Source organism: Dendronephthya gigantea, unplaced genomic scaffold, assembly GCF_004324835.1.
Source record: "Dendronephthya gigantea isolate DGI-Jeju-01 unplaced genomic scaffold, DenGig_1.0 000106F, whole genome shotgun sequence".
Lineage (NCBI taxonomy): Eukaryota > Metazoa > Cnidaria > Anthozoa > Malacalcyonacea > Nephtheidae > Dendronephthya > Dendronephthya gigantea.
In genome coordinates, this window is record NW_021163116.1 from 772616 (window position 1) to 787965 (window position 15350).

General features: G+C 36.3%; 1 non-coding gene across 1 annotated transcript; it reads right to left on the bottom strand.

The window, feature by feature from the left end:
- Window positions 1-14155: 14155 nt before the first annotated feature.
- Window positions 14156-14228, bottom strand: Trnas-aga. The gene has a single exon. It is a non-coding gene; the product is annotated as a tRNA-Ser (tRNA).
- Between the last annotated feature and the right edge of the window lie 1122 nt (window positions 14229-15350).

Below are 15350 nucleotides of genomic sequence, written 5' to 3' on the forward strand. Positions count from 1 at the left end.
TTTGTTAAAGCATTTTGGAAAAACTGTGTTTGCAACACTATGGGATTTAGTGAAAATAGTGAATATAACAGTGGTACAAAATAATGCCATATAGTAATGTTAAAGAAGTCTCAGCATCAATCCCTGGCTGTCTATATGCAGTTATTTTAAGTGAAAGTAAAACCATTGGAACCGTAGAGTAATGCTACATCCATGTTTTTCACAAAATCTTCATACACAGGCAGGATTATCTTTTTAAAACAGGTTTCTGACAAAGGTAACGCATTCACCCCACCATCAAACGTAACAGCAAGACTATCCTGCCCTTGATGGATGGTGCTGCATCCAGTCCAGAATGAGAGTAGATCAACCATTTGTCCGCAATCTAAAACAATTTGACTAATTACTGTTAAGTTTAGAATGCTGGGGTATTGCTAATCAGTTAATTTCTTATTTTAAAGGTGCTTGCTTACCAGCTGCCCTGTTGTCCATTTCATGTATATACTTAAAAAAGAATTCAGCAGTTCTTTTTGTGTTTTCGCTTGAATCTCTCCCTTCGAAGTTAACTTGAGGCATAACTTCAGAAGATGGAATGTGCAGCCTCCGAAGGAAATACAACAGCTGTCAATATGTGGTTCTGTTTTAGGTAAGTTGTCAGTGATACAACATCCATTCCTATAGAGTTTAGGTAACAGTCAGAGTTTAATAGAAATAACAGAAGAAATGTTAATAAGAAATAAATCCTGCTGTGAGGTATCAAACAAAATACAGCAGATATACAATTGCATACTGTTAAGTTTATGAGAAATAACTTATACATGTAGCTCATGCATGTATATTCACATGCAATTTGTTAGATGGAAGTTGGCATTTTCTTTTCCCTGTAAAAATAGGTGAACCATAACATAATGCAGACCCATGCCCTCAGTAAATCTATATATACATGCATAGAAATAATTCACCAATATTTGAATAAGCAAATGCCTACCAGTTGCAAAGTCATCAAGTTCTAAATGCCTTTTATACAATACTTGAAAGATCATCAATCCATGAACAATCAGTTTTGGTTCTTTGACAAGTTTGTCAGGGTCCAGGCCAGCTTCATACATGTATGGTTCAAGTTCACATCTTAAATTTGTTGGAGGATTCTCGTTGTTTGGTAATTGTTCAAGCTAATGAAGAAAATGTACGGTATATTAACTTTAAAATACAAAGAGAACTTCAATGTTGCAAACAAACTGCCCTTTCTCTAGAAGTTAGAAGTGTACTGGGACTACAGTCATTCTTGTCCTGTACTGGTAAACACCCATCCCACTTAGTCATAGAATATGGTACCTGTGTTATAAGTGCCCTTAGCTCTACATCAGGAACATCTAATAATGTAATATGCAATTCGTCTTCAATGTTTTCCTCTTTGCTACATGTTATGTAATGCTTTGCTGCTGGTGACAATCCATATAGTCCAGGGCCTCCATGTAAGATTATGTGACCAATAATCCTGCCAAGAGCCTTAAATGTGCCAGTGAGTCTGAGTGTTTGATCATGCACAGGTAGTAGATGATCTTTCTGACCTTCTAAGAAAACAAGGGGTTTAGATGTTGAAGATGGTATTCTTTCTTCAATAATTTTGATAGCATTGGAAAGGAACTCTCTGACAGGCCCAGAACCAACAGCACCTTCATCTTCAAAACGAACTTTAGGTAGTACATTCAGATTTGTTTTAGGATTTTTATAAATGCCAAGTATATTTCTCCTCATTTCAGAAACTCCATCCATTCTGTTAACACACATACGCTGTGTTGGACTCTCCTCATCTATATTTTTCTGGATGAACTGCTTTAAAGCATCTCTAGGTGAAGTTGGAGTATGTTCCACATCATCAAATACAGGTTTTAATAATTGTAGATCATCACTACTTGTTGAACAGTTGTAAGTACCAACGGAAGCAGATGTATTGTCTGTCAATAAATAAATGATAAATCAAATTACTCATATTTTAATATGACAGGTACAGCACAACAGCTTTTGCATTTAAAAAGGCTTTCTGGTATACAGTAACTGGTCAGTTGGGGTAATAATAATACATCTTATTATATGCACATTTTTACATGTACATATATTTTTAAACTATATAATTAATAAATGATGTTTTGAAGACAAGTTAAGAGTATCGATCACCTGATAATAGATGTTCAGCAGCCTCATTAACATTACCAAAAGATGTTGACAGAGCATCATGGATTTCTGCATGGGTTGCAGTAGGACACAAATCTTGCAACAAAACAACATCCTGGGAAATTTCACCATCCGCAGTTACTGCATTACTGTTGGATGGACTACAGTATAACACAATTAAACTTATTTAACACACAAGTACTTCTAAAACATATTTCTAAAACATATATTACCTAATTGACACACAAATATTTAACTATGTGCAAGACCAAAGGATTTCTTATAAGTACAAAAGCACAAGTAGTATAACACAACAATACAATATCCCCCCTTTAGAATTTGAATTTTGATTCTGTCTATTACCAGATAATTTTATTGATTATTGGAAGACCTTGACTGAATAATAAATCAGAATTAGAATGGCATGCATACACACATTTAATCGAATCACAAATTCTTGCTAATTTATCAATTGCTAATTATACCTGCTAGAGTCAGTTATATGTCTTGTTTCAATGCTTTCTTCTAAAGTTATCTGTCTGTATCTGTATAATTTTGCAGTATGCAATACATCAACAACAAGGACTGTGTGTACAATCACAAACATTTTCTATAAAATAATTCAGTTTAACTGCAACAACTTACACTTAATTCAACATACCTTGTTTACACTGGCTTGCTCTGCTTAATCATGAGTACTACTTGAATGTAGTTGTTGATGAGCTCCCATTTGATTCATTCTTACAAAAACTCCACATGAAAAGCATTCAAGAAGAGGAATATCAGTTGCGCTCTATAGCAGAAAACAATAATTATGTATAACTGCATAGTTCTACCACATGCAAACAATTATAAAAGATAGAATATCCCCTAACCTCCTGGGAATGATCTTCCATACTTCCCACTTCAAGATCAATATCTTGTTGAATAGGTCTAATGTAGACGTTTGCCTGACCACAAAGATCTTTCAGTCTGGAAGGAGTGTGTGGTGGGCTTATTGTGTGAAAACCATAATCATCACCTCCAGAGACAGATCAAACCCACAGCCTTTTCCAGTTTTGAAAAATTTTCCAAAAGTAGCTTGTAAACAGGTTGCCCATTTTGTGTAAATGTGATACTCTTGTCCCCTAATCCAGCATTGGCCAATTCTGTTCTTTCCCTGACAGAGGTTGGTGGGCGCTGACAATCTTTTGATGCAAGACATGTAAATTTGAGGGTGCAGGTTGGTAGCTTTTTCTTTTTAGTACTTGGCTCGGTAGTTGGATGTGGTGATCGTGATCTATTAAAATTAAAAAGTCTTCTCTGTTCTACTAGGGCAGAGACTGGTGAAACTCTCGGAGTGACAGATGGTGGTACTGATTGGATATTTGGCTCTGGTGACTGGCTTAATGATTGACCAAGCACATTTTGGGACTGACTAGTTGGTATACTGTTACCACTTGTTGACTGATTAGCTAAATCAAAATTAATTTACATACAATTTATTTTGTCAATAAATAACTTAATAATAAAAATACAATGTATTTATTAACATATTCAGTTGAGTTTAAGGATGTGTGATAATATTACCCGCAAGTAGAAAGAAAGATAAAAAGAGCAGGGATAGGTACAGCCTGATACAGCATGCTAACAGTGTGCTGCTGCCATTTTCGTAGATTTTTCTAAACATGTGCACATACAAATCATATAATCCTTGCTGTATTTAACAGCTATCCAATAATATGACAGAGATAAGCAGTTACAAAATAAACAAGGAAAAAGTAAAGCAACTAATTGCTCTTTAAAAAGTAAAGCGACTAAAAAGCTGAAGTAAACTACTAAACTTTGTAGAATCAACCAAGATAGTGTCTAATGACAGGTCATGTTGTAATATGCAAATGAGAATATTCGAACTTCTATATAAATAATTAAACAATAGTAAAATATATAAACACGTAAGTTGCCTCCCCCCCCCACGTCTTAGACAAGTTCAATTGCTAGGAAAACATTAATACTACAAAATAGTCAAATATACAACTTTATAATAGTCGAATGTATATTTTAAAAATACTACGTACATGAGTTTCAAACAGAGTCAGTCTGTATTAAAATGACTTACCAGGTGCTGATGCCGTGTCTAACGACAAAAGCCTTTCGGCAGCCTGCATTAAAAAAGCTCACACTTCATTAATTTCGCTTCTTTGGTTTATTCTTGACATCACTGTAGTATATAATATATCAGTTCTGTTGCTTCTATTTCTTCCTTCATCCGCAAATGTGAAAACCGCGCGAATAATTACCATAGTAACCATAGTAACTGCGAACATATGGCGCAAACACTGGGCGCGAACTATTGTCTGAGCCCACGATTACTCGTGGATTGCGGTTGGATTTACAATTGAAAAACTTGAATAAAATCTAAAGTTGAGGCGAAAATACAAAATACAAAGTTGCATTTGCGAAACTTAAAGTTAAAATGCACAAAGTACAATTTAAAATTCAAAATTAAGAATGGCGAATTGTGTTTAGCACACAAAATACACACAGTAGCATCTAAAATACAAACAATGAATTTTGGCGGACATTTAATGCCATACATCTTCAATGGGGTTGACTATTTGCTGAAGTTCTTGATATTGCTCTTCAGTTTCAGAACAAGTGATATTGTTGTTGGTAGTAATTTCCGGGAAAGGTCCTTCCTGATAAACTCCATAGCCCTTCACATTCAAAATTCCAGGGACATAAAAAATTCCTCTCCCTTCTCCTCTGTTTGCAAGCATGCCACAGCCACATTTTCAACATCATGGTCTCCTCTTACATGGGAGGGCAAGCCAAATTCCTCAACTCCATTCTGAAAACATCCAAGAACTGTGTTTGCACAGTTATTTGTATAACAATTCAAATATATTACCAAGCAACTAAAACCATCAATACATCCATGTAATCTTTGTGATATTAATTTGTGGTTGGAGTCAATGTGCCAGAGATGACTAGGACCTTGTACATTATAAACTCTTTAACAAATTGCATAATGTCTCCTAATGCTTCTTCCAATAGGATCGACATGATACATGCTTTGTCTTATCCACTCTCTTTGAACAAATGAGGCTGTAATGGTTACAAAAAACTTGTTTTATCTTCAATGCTGTGTTTTAACACGACTGGGGAGATAACCAGAGTTTTGAAAAATTTTGGTGTCTTGTAACTCTTGTTATCAGCTGGGATTTAATGATAACTATAATGCATGAGTCAATATTAACGCCCACCCTCCCCCCCCACCCAGGGACAAGGTGGGGATACTAGGGTGTTTGTCAGGTGACTTGTAGAAAATATGTTCCCAAGGCCATGGGGCATTTGCGCAGTTTGGATCATTAGGGAGTCCCAGGGGTTGAGACATTTGTGTTTTATCTGCAGTCGTTTTGGTAAGCGGCTATACACTCGAAAGATCTTTTGATCAGCTTTTGATCACAGTACCCAGTGGGTTGTTGTTTATTAGCTTGTATATATTTTCACATGAATATTGAACAACGAAAAGACATTTTATGATACTTTGCCCTTCAGGCTTCAGCCTTCTATTAAATTTGGCATATAAGGAAACTAAACGGTTTTTAATATGGATTTGTGCACAGTATATGTATGTTGATCAGTTCACTGTATATGATGTGTGGAGACAGCAACCAGCTTCAATTGTTTGCAAGCTTCTTGTTTATTTTGTCATATTATTTGTATCAACAGAAAATGGATTGGGAAAATTTTTTTGCGAATTGTGGTGTGGCAGGTGGTAAAACTGGCATATATGCCCAACTTTCTCATGAAAACAGGTATGTTCATTAAAATATTATTATGGCAAAAATTTAGGTTTATTTATTAAAGTATATTACAATTTTCATAGTGTATTGTGCACATATTTTGTTTTATTCTAGTGGTTGGTAAAAGGAAACAAAGAATCATTTAGCTGAGCAATGTATTGTTAAAAGTTCATTTGTGAGTTGTGCTTGTTGTTTATACTGTTTTTTTATATTCCCCAAGGTACAAGAGACAAATCTATGTGAAATTACCAAACCAATGCTGCAGGAGATGGGCATCACCATCTTAGGTGATATTAAAAAACAGGTACCAGTATATATGTTTATAATTATTGAAATATGTAACTAAAGTTGCTTATTTGGAACTTTATTCATTGAGAATATAAAAAGTGTCAATTGACAAATAATTTATAGAAAATGTATAGAATGGAAATTTGGGCATGTTGTCAAGTCAATTTTGGTTAACAAGAAAATTGTTGTTTTCTCTCCAACCTCTACCCTCCACAAATATTTGGTTTGCTTTCTTATATTCTAAACTTCGTTTGTGTTTTTATTTCATACCTATAGTTTAACCAAGATACATGTGATCCTCCAAAGAAAAAAAGGTGGGATAAATGCAATTGCTTGGACTTTAGACTTTTAATTTGCCCAACAGGCAAAATTACTGTATCTGTGGTACTTTATGCTCAACTGTTATTTTATTAGTTGTGTACAAATACACACTTAGCTGACAAAGAATCAGAAAGTTTAATGGTACTGATGTACTTCAAATTTTTTATAAAGGTAACAAGATCTGAAGACAAGACAACAGAATTATTACAAGAGCAAAAAGAAAAGGTTAATAATTTACATTTTTACCCTCTTTATTCATATAAAAAACAGTTTAATTGGCTGATTAACTGTGGTTGTTTCTTTTTTCAAATTATTAGATTAGAACAAAGGAAAAACAAAATTTATAAAATTTTAATGCATTCTTGTTCTGCAATTGTTGTAGAAGTAGAATATTTAACATTGTTTAGTCAAATAAATTAAAGTTTTTTTCAATGAATTGAATAATCTTTCATTTTACTGTAGTCAACCTTTCGTATTCCCACTGGAGTTAAGGTTCATGGCACAGGGCAGTTAAACCTTGACAAGTAATCTAGTCAGCCAACTTGGTCCAGAAATCAAGGTACACACTTCAATTTCATGTCATTCTAAATGTGCGCTCTAAAAAGGAGTATAATTTTACATGCCTCAAGGTGTGTAAATTTGTTATCAAAAGCACACACCTTAAGGCATTTTTTTTCACACCTTAAAATGTGTTATTTGCTGGGAAAGAGAGTTTTACACAATTTTCAAAGTAAATTTTTTGTTTAGGTTCATCAAGACGTTACTGAAACAATATCTGTTAAAGTGCTACTGCAACGAAATTTTTGACCCCTTTTTTATGGGCTCAATTTAAAGTGGTCACTTTCCTGATTTCATTTTTGAAAACAGAATCAAAATTGGCTTTAAAAGATTTTTATAGCTCTCCAAAGTCGCGATTTTTGGCACTTCCTGTGTGAACTTTTGCTCCGCCATATTGTGGTATGTGACATAGAAAAAAGTACCGATTCTTAGCAGGGCGTAAAAATACTAGTGTTAGGTAGCCTCGTGGGTGAAGAAGCTGTGTTTCTTACAGTCCCGACTAAGCCAGTATTCATCAAAATTATGAAATATCTATACATATGTTCCGAACGAAAGAGATGGATTGCCAAAGTGGAAGAAAATACTTAATTTTGTCCCGACTTTCTGTTTCATGGTGCAGCTAAGTCAATTTCAAAGATTCGTATATAACTCTTGTTAGCAAGAACCCTTAAATAAAATAATTTTGAAACAAGATTCTGTGCATACATTTAATGTCTGAAGAATCGTAGCACAAGTTGAAAGCTAACAGATATATAGGCAAAGGCTGGTTTTATCATCAATGCAAAGATACTTCGCGCGCACATGCATTCATGATGAATTATAGTGATGTTGGCCTTATGTTGGTGTCTTAATGTGCACAGCCAGTGTCGTTTCGTAAGACATTGAAGTTTCTTAATTTGAATCAGCAAGGATGGTGTTTCTTGAGTATTTATGTAGATAAACGGACCTGTGTTAGTGTGTGTTTGATATATTTTGATACCCGCTATTGCAAAACAGTGGCAATGTGGCAACAGTAGCATTTACAATAGTGCAGTATCATATTGGAGGATCCGCATAGCATACACCAATATTATCAGTAACAAGGACATCATATCATTGCCTTCGTCTTTTTTTACTGAAAGACTAAGCAGCTTTTTAAGTTCTCCAAGATCGTCTTACGTAGGACTTTTCCGCACAAAGGACTATGCGGCAAAACATATACATGCATATATATATGGCATATATTACTACATTATATCACTGTCAGGCTAAGACTAATTTGAATTTTCTAACAAATCGGCATATATTTTCAGACCCTTTACCAGACATTCCTTGAATACATGTTACTTAACAGAATTAATTTCCATTTCAAAATAAAATGATTTGATTCTCCACGTCAAGCTCGAAAATTCGAAGTGGAAAACAACACAAGCCATATATATTACCATAAGCTTCGAAACATTGGTACTCGTTATGACGTCACATCAGCAAACATGGCAGCTATAAAAGTTCGCGTTTGATACCGAGGTTTGAGGGCAAAATTAGTCAACTTCTACTTAACACACAGAAGTCATATATACATCAAATTGTTTCTAAAAGACTGAATATTTGCTTAGGCTAATAAAAATGGGGTCGAAAATTTCGTTGCAGTAGCACTTTAATGTAGACAAAGCACAGATAAAAGCAGGGTCTACTACCATCTACAAGAAAGAGGATTTGACTGAATATCAAAAGCAGATGAATAATGCTGCATACACGCTTTGTCTTGAAGACCCCAATCTTATTAATAACCCAGGGCAGTTGATTGAACTAGCTTGAAAGAAGCTCGATTCAGAAAGTTACAATTATGCCAAGAATAAAAGTCGCTCACACGTGTTTGGCACAAGTATGGAAAACAAAAGCAATCCTTGTGAAAAGAGGAAAAAGCTATAAAAAGAGACGTGGCAGAAGAGGATTTCCGAAGTTCCTGAAGATATCGAAACGTTGGACAAAGTAATGAGTCTTCTTCACAATGAAAGAACAAAGCTTCCCAATACACAGAAATACTTCCAAGCCGCCCAAGTCCTGAACAAATCAGTGAAAAACAAATGGAAAAACGAAGACTGACTGAAGAGCTGTCACTCCTGAAGTCCAAAGAATCAAGATCAAAAGCGACAAGTACACTGGTTAGTACAAGTACCAATCGGTCAAAAGGATCATCAAAACAACCAACAGTTTCATCCTTTTTTGCACAACTGGTCGATACAGTAGTAGTAGTCGCTGATGTTACTGCCACGATAAGTAGTCGCTGATGTTACTACCACAATAGAAAGTAAGGCTTCTACAATAAGTGAAGAGTAAGAATGCGTTCCATTAGGTCCAAGTGCAATATTGTCTCCACGTTTTGAAAATCAGAATCAAATGATGAGGATATACCTGTATCTCAACCTGAAGATATGTCTGCAAGGCTGGAGAACAATGAAGACGATTTGAAGACCTTTGTTATTTAACACACGTTGATGCTGCAAAAACTGCCACTTGCCCACAGAAAGGAATTTACATATCTAGGGTTAATAACTTGACTTTATGAGAGTTCATTAAAGCAAGAGAACTTTACTGCAGAGCCATAATTGCAAGCCAAAAAACTGTAGTAAGTGTTCACCACTGTTACAAATTGCAACAAAATGACAAAATGGTGAAGGAATTTGCGAGGTGTCAAAACTCTTTAGTTGAGAGTTGTTTGATGTTAAGTATCAATCTGATAAAGCTATTAGAAAGCTTATGCAGCTTCCAGTTGTATTTTCGAAATGCGACTAGGTGAACCAGGTTTGCAAAGGCTTTATGTCACAGAGCTACGGCAAGGGGTAGATATGCTGGCATTCTGCAAATCAATTGAACACGTTCTGGTTTCACACAACAATACCTCAAAGGCAAAAATAGCAAACTTACTAAGAGAAAGTTTGTCTTTGTTATGTAAACTTGTTTCATCAGAAAATGATCGTTTGTTGATCAAATATACGGCTTGTAAAAGCCAGGGTCTCAGTTCTAAAGAAGCAAGGAAATTGTATGGATTCGAAAACTTTAATACACAGGAGGAGAAGATAATTTATTGATTGCGATTGCAACGGTTAAGTCCATTAGGAAAAGCATCTTGGAACTATCTAAAGCAGAGAATGTGACTTCTTTGAGAGCTTTAGGTATCTCTGTTCCCGATGATGAAGTCGACACAACCTAGGAGACAGAAGATTCAAACCACTCGGATGACTCAAACTCTGAAAAAGACAGTTATGACCCAGTTAACAATGAGAAAGGTTCTTGTGAGTTAAATGAACTAAGCTGTGAAATGTCAGAGCAAGATATTAACAGTAGTGATGAAAGCGATAGCGTGAACCCAGACGATTGGTTAGATGTTACTGATCTAAATTCAGAGGCAGCAAATAATATGATTAGAAAGCAAACGAAGATTTACAGGAAAAAGGCAAGCATGAAAGCAGCTAAAAAAATTGCAGAGGCCCGCCTTTTGAGAAGTAAACTACCCAAAAGAGTATCAAGAGTTCTGAAAAAATATCCCAACATCGGGCATGATATTGAAATTGAGAGACAGAAAAGTCGGAGCTGATGCATGGCGACAGACAGGAGTTTTGACTTCCACATATGGCAAAACAACAGAGAATCCTGGGCAGAGAGTGACCTATGACCTGTGCATCATTTTCAACGGTGTCTGAGCCAGAGCTGACAACACAAACGGATTATCTTAATAAGTATATGGCATTGTTACAAGTCAGTTCATATATGTTTATGGAAACTAGTACAACCTCAGAAAGTTGTGCTGGAGTTGTCAAGGCACATACATCATTTGAAAACAGTCCAGCGCAACATGCCGCTGATTTGAGAATGTTGGAGGAAACGGCTGAATTCCAATCATTGTTCGCCGGGAAAGATGTTGAATGTATTTGTGTTGATGGATGTGCTGATGAAGCTCCTTCTCATGAGGAAGTACAATTTTATTAGACCGAATGCCACTTGGAAAAGAAAAGTGCCTGACACAGCAGTGGCTTGTATTTGAACAGAGTTAAGCTTCAAAATGGATGCTTATCCGTTGCACACAGTAATCTATTCATCCCATTTCCACTTGGAGGACCCAACTATTCAGGCAAAGATCTAGACCAAGCTCAACATACCAAAAATTTGGAACTTGCAACCAATGTGTATATAAAAAAAGTGGATGGAGCCCCCTGTGGTTGACAACCTATCCGGCTTCTAAAGGGTGCCAATGGAGTCCACGCTAAATACCTAACTGAAAGATGGCCAAGTTGTTAATATTCCTGAAGGGAAAGAAAGAAGCAAAGAAAGCACTGCTGGAATCTGAACCTGCACAATGCGCAATAGACATATGGCTCAGAACGTTCCCGTGCCTTATGTTTTTATGCTTTTGCCTTGTTTTTTATGTAACTGCTGTCATCCAAGGTGTTTACAGTCCAATGCAGAGCCTCGCATTCCCCTTACCTGGTTTCCGATGGCCCCAAGCTCAGGTACTTTGCAATACCTATTCCAGACCCTTGTTTGCCCATGGGGAGGTACATGCACGCAGTGTCTGGGGAATATGTACTGGACATTACCTTAAACCCGAGGAACACCTAGCCCATTTTAGGGCTAAAGGCGAAACCAATATGGAATTCAAGCCACAGTCTGTGGTAATTTGAGAGGCTAGGAATATAGCGCAAAAGAACAACCACAAGCTTACAGAGGAAGAGATAACCAGGTTAGCTTGCCAGACCCTTCTATCAGTAGAATAAGTGACAATGTGGTTAAATCATCTGTCAGATGTTGCTGAAAGAAGACGGGAAGGTGTGAAAAAGGCCGGTGCAACGAGGAAAAAACGGAATAACATAGGTAAAGGTAAAGAACCACTTATACTTTTAATTAATGTATAAAATATTTTTCATATGATTTACTTAAAAATTGTTCAATTAACAACATATACTAATTAATTTTAGAGTTCTACTGTATTTGTGGAGAAGGAGAGATGAAGACAAATGGTTCTGCAGTTTTTGTAAAGGTTTGTATTAATTAGTGTACTGCAATATCCAGACATTGTAATATAATGAAGATGATTTATTATTTATCTATTTTGTTTTTCAGATTGATCTACTCTATATTCGGTTCACCACCCATGGATTTCACACTATTTAATATTTATTTATATATTTGATGTTATATAAAATTTATGTTTTTTGTGATTTGAAGTAAAAAGTTTTATTCTTAATCATCAATATTAGACATCAATTATATTATGTTGAATCTCAGCAAAAACGGATCCAGAGTTTAATATGTTATAATCAAGCTAGTCTATTAAACGTTTCACTGTGTGAATGTGCTGTGAATTCACTTCAACTTTGTAATTTGATGGTGCTAACTGAAATTGAAAAGTTACGTTTTAAAATAAACTTCTTCCTGTGTAGCTAGGTATTGGGGTGTTTGTTGGATTTTGTTGTCAAAATCACTTTTGTTCAGTCAATTGTAACAAGAGTTCCTTGGTTTTTATTTAACTGTCAATACATAAATTAAGATGTCAATGGGGATAGGAGGTAATTGTCCATTACTTATAATCAACATAATATGGATAAATCCTGACAGGAAAAATTGTTGATGGAATCCATATTTGCACATAACTTTATTTATTTTGGATCAGCTATTCCAGAAAGCCACATATTTGTAGTGAAGACGTGCAAACCAAAGGCCACATATCGCAAAATGTTTAGAAGATTAAAAGTCAGATGTAATATTCAACTCCACTTCAATGTATAAATCATATACTGTATGGTTTGATTACTGCAGCTGTATATTACCGCAGCTGTATAAGACTGTGCCATTTTACTTGAACACCAGTATCAGCAGAAGGCATCAATAGCTTCTGTTTTGTACAGTAAATTGTATGCAACTGATTATATCCATCTATGTGAATTATGATAACTGTATACGTAAAGTTATTTTGTTGTTTAAAAATTATATAAAGGACTTCTATTGCATTGATCCAACCAGTTTCACCTATGAAAATATTAAACTGAGAAGTATATATGCTTAACACTTCATTAAATGCTGCAAGCAGTTGGTGTATTGCAATTCTGGGTGATCGATAAATACCAATAATAGTTACGTAATGATTCTTGTGGAAGAATCATTACTTTTATCATGGTTATTTCAATACCATTCATGTTACAAGAACATGGATAACCTTGTAAGAATTCAACTCTGTTGAAGACTGCCATACCACCAAAAGGTCTTGAGGTCAAAGAGTGACTATCATTTCTGAACATGCTGTAATTATCATATCATTATCTAAACTAATACATTGAGTTTCAGAAAAGATGCTGATGTCTGTATTTGTAAAATTTAAATCCTGCCGAATGTCATCAATATGTTTGTGTAATGACTGGGTATTTAAATAACATAACTTAAATGTACGGTGGCCAATATGTGTCACCGTATATTAATACAACATTAATATTTATAAGAACACATTACAAAGTCAGAAAACACATTTCAAAACTCTTGCTACACATTTCAAAACTCTCGCTACACATTTCAAAATTCTCACTACACATTTCAAAATAAGGTAGACTAATAAGGAGAACTGGGAAGAACCAAGGAGGACTAAAGAGGGTGAAGGATGACTAAGGAGGGCTAAGGCAGTCTAAGCAGGACTAAGGTGGTCTACGGAGGGCTAAAGCAAGAGGTCTAAGGTGGTCAAAAGGTGATTCTCCATTTCGTCCGCTTTGCCCGCGCGGGCAGAGCGTGCTTTGTTTTTCAGTCATGGTCGCATGGACAGAATTTCAAAAGCCGCTTCACCTGCTAAGGTGAAGCGCACGGTAATGGAGAATCGCCTAAGTAGGGCTAAGGACAGCTAAGGAGGGCTAAGGGGGCCTAAGGAGGGCTAAGGTGGTCTAAGAAGTTCTAACGTTGTCTAAGGAGGGCTAAGGTCATTTAAGGTGGTCTAAGCAGGGCTAAGGTGGTTTAAGTAGGGCTTTCTTTTGTTCTTTTGTTCTTCTGCACAAGTATGACCAACCGGGCAAGCAGAAAATTCTACTTGACCGCGGTGGGAATCGAACCCGCGACCTTCGCATTTCTAGAACGATGCTCTACCATCTGAGCTACAAGGCCAAGTTGGGAACGACTGTGATTTGGCTTATGTTGTTATTGACAATGCGGAGTTTCGTCCTTTTACATGTCGTTATGCAGTTACATCTGCAAATGTTGATATATTTGTACGTTTTTTTCTTGCTCTCAATTGAGTCATGTGTTCACTTGTGGATATTTATGTAAGGTGTATTTGTTCTTCTGCACAAGTATGACCAACCGGGCAAGCAGAAAATTCTACTTGACCGCGGTGGGAATCGAACCCGCGACCTTCGCATTTCTAGAACGATGCTCTACCGTCTGAGCTACAAGGCCAAGTTGGGAACGACTGTGATTTGGCTTATGTTGTTTATGACAATGCGGAGTTTCGTCCTTTTACATCTCGTTATGCAGTTACATCTGCAAATGTTGATATATTTGTACGTTTTTTTTGCTCTCAATTGAGCCATGTGTTCACTTGTGGATATTTATGTAAGGTGTATTTGTTCTTCTGCACAAGTATGACCAACCGGGCAAGCAGAAAATTCTACTTGACCGCGGTGGGAATCGAACCCGCAACCTTCGCATTTCTAGAACGATGCTCTACCGTCTGAGCTACAAGGCCAAGTTGGGAACGACTGTGATTTGGCTTATGTTGTTATTTACAATGCGGAGTTTCGTCCTTTTACATGTCGTTATGCAGTTACATCTGCAAATGTTGATATATTTGTACGTTTTTTTTTGCTCTCAATTGAGCCATGTGTTCACTTGTGGATATTTATGTAAGGTGTATTGTTCTTCTGCACAAGTATGACCAACCGGGCAAGCAGAAAATTCTACTTGACCGCGGTGGGAATCGAACCCGCGACCTTCGCATTTCTAGAACGATGCTCTACCGTCTGAGCTACAAGGCCAAGTTGGGAAATACTGTGATTTGGCTTATGTTGTTATTGACAATGCGGAGTTTCGTCCTTTTACATGTCGTTATGCAGTTACATCTGCAAATGTTGATATATTTGTACGTTTTTTTTTGCTCTCAATTGAGCCATGTGTTCACTTGTGGATATTTATGTAAGGTGTATTTGTTCTTCTGCACAAGTATGACCAACCGGGCAAGCAGAAAATTCTACTTGACCGCGGTGGGAATCGAACCCGCGACCCTTCGCA